Source organism: Littorina saxatilis, linkage group LG13, assembly GCF_037325665.1.
Source record: "Littorina saxatilis isolate snail1 linkage group LG13, US_GU_Lsax_2.0, whole genome shotgun sequence".
Lineage (NCBI taxonomy): Eukaryota > Metazoa > Mollusca > Gastropoda > Littorinimorpha > Littorinidae > Littorina > Littorina saxatilis.
In genome coordinates this window covers 6,362,971-6,365,470 of record NC_090257.1, presented here as the reverse complement: position 1 = coordinate 6,365,470, position 2,500 = coordinate 6,362,971, and the positions used below count along the sequence as shown (strand labels likewise).

The window sequence follows — 2,500 nt, the reverse complement described above, 5'->3', positions numbered from 1 at the left end:
GGGGGGACTGACAACGAGCTCACCCCAGGTGTACAACGAGCGACATCATGGCTGGTCTGATAGACAGGGACCTGAAGGGGTAGGCGTATCAGTGTTGAGCAGGCCGTGACTGTGACTTGACAAACGCTGTTACTGGAGTGGGGGACACTGCTTGGTGTTAAGCGGTAAGTTTATCTGTCTGTGTGTCTGTCCGTCCGTCCGTCCGTCCGTCCGTCCGTCCGTCCGTCTGTCTGTCTGTCTGTCTGTCTGTCTGTCTGTATATTTATATATCCGTATGTCTGAATGTCTGTCTATTTATGTCTATCTGTCTGTCTGCCTGCCTGTCTATCTATCTATATATCTGAATGTCTGTCTATTTATATGTCTATCTGTCTGTCTGTCTGTCTGTCTGCCTGTCTATCTATTTATATATCTGAATGTCTGTCTATTTATATGTCTATCTGTCTGACTATCTGTCTATCTATCTATCTATCTATCTATCTATTCATCTAAAGATCTATCTATCTATCTATCTATCTTCAGTATTTAGAAAAAATTATCATTACATAAAATTCGAGATTATGCGGTGACATCCGCATTGATGACCTCATCTACAATCCGAAAAAAAATAGAGGTAACGTTACAGAGGTACACAGGAAATCGGAAAAAGCAAGGTCTTTTAAATCGGGAGGGGGTGGGGGTGGGGGGGTCTTAAAAGGGGGTTCCACTGTAGTTGATGATTTAACGTGCAAGCTTATTCAGGTAAATACCGGCACGGTTGGCCTAGTGGTAAGGCGTCCGCCCCGTGATCGGGAGGTCGTGGGTTCGAACCCCGGCCGGGTCATACTTAAGACTTTAAAATTGGCAATCTAGTGGTTGCTCCGCCTGGCGTCCGGCATGGGGTTAGTGCTAGGACTGGTTGGTCCGGTGTCAGAATAATGTGACTCGGTGAGACATGAAGCCTGTGCTGCGACCTGTCCTGTGTGTGGCGCACGTTATATGCCAAAGCAGCACCGCCCTGATATGACCCTTCGTGGTCGGCTGGGCGTTAAGCAAACAAACAAACAAACAAACAAACAAATTCAGGTAAATGGGACTTAAAGACGAGACGCGAATTACCACGCCAACAACCGCATAATAATTTATTATGCACACGCGCGTGCGCTTAGCTCGCACACGAAAAATGCACATACAAAAATTCTGCAGAGCGGTTTGAGAACTGAAATGACCCATTATTTATTTATGTATGCATTAACAAACAAAAACTGCGAACATAAGAAAAGCCGAGCAGGACACAACGAAGCAAACGAAAATACAGGTTTCTCTTGTTCGCATTATTATGGTGTACGCACACTCTCAACATGCACTCTAAACAGAAGGGGTCCACTTTTGAACACATCATGTAACACGTTTTGAAAACTTTGTGAAATTGTACATAGTTCTACTGGCAAAAGTTGCACACATAGTATTCTTTAGTATTCAAACACACACTTCTGTTTAGAGAGAAACAGACAAGCAGATGCATATTGTGTGGGCATGAGTATTTGAATGATTTCTCTCTTACAGCGATATGCAAAAATACTAGCGTGATACACTATCCGCTCAGGAATTTATTTATTTCACCAGATCACAATAACTATTTTGCAACCTAACCAATAATATGTTATAATAATAATGAATAATAATAATAATGGACATTTGCTATAGCGCATAATCATATACATGCTCAATGCGCTTTACAATAACTAGAATTATGCCGTGTGAGATGGAATTTTTTACACAATATATCACGCATTCACATCGGCCAGCAAACCTCAAGCCTATTAGGGCGAGCATTCACCTTTCACGGCCTATTATTCCAAGTCACACGGGTATTTGGTGGACATTTTTTAAATATGCCTATACAATTTTGCCAGGAAAGACCCTTTTGTCAATCGTGGGATCTTTAACGTGCACACCCCAATGTAGTGTACACGAAGGGACCTCGGTTTTTCGTCTCATCCGAAAAACTAGCACTTGAACCCACCACCTAGGTTAGGAAAGGGGGGAGAAAATTGCTAACGCCCTGACCCAGGGTCGAACTCGCAACCTCTCGCTTCCGAGCGCAAGTGCGTTACCACTCGGCCACCCAGTGTGTGTGTGATTGCAACCGATCCGGTTCCTCGGCTGGCTTCCGTTGGGGTGATAACCTTCTCGTGCACCACAGCCCAGGGCTCCCCAACGGACGCTCCACCAAGTGGGTCCCGGGACCCCCAACTTGAATGTGTTGGGGGTCCTCGGACCCCCTCATTGGAACATTAAAGGGTCCGAAGACCAGGTGGTTTATGTTCTTATTTTGGAAGGCACGTTCCTGGCCGACACATATACCCTGGAGCTCTCATGTCTGAGTAATGCAACATGTCTCGCAATATTTCTTTGCTGGTTTTTTTGTGTACATAGTTACCCTTTTGGTGTTGAATTGATTCAATAACTGAAACTTTGATCAGTCTGCAAAATTAAATTCAGAAAAAAATGTCCCACG

General features: G+C 44.3%; 1 protein-coding gene across 1 annotated transcript in view; it reads left to right on the top strand.

Moving 5' to 3' along the window:
• The window catches only part of LOC138945925 (aminopeptidase N-like), a 59,220-nt gene that overhangs the window by 27 nt on the left and 56,693 nt on the right, over positions 1–2,500 (top strand). Inside the window, exon 1 of the mRNA XM_070317442.1 lies at positions 1–164. This exon is cut by the window's left edge and continues 27 nt beyond it. The gene's annotated coding sequence lies outside the window, so the exon portion shown is untranslated. The remainder of the gene's footprint in view (positions 165–2,500) is intronic.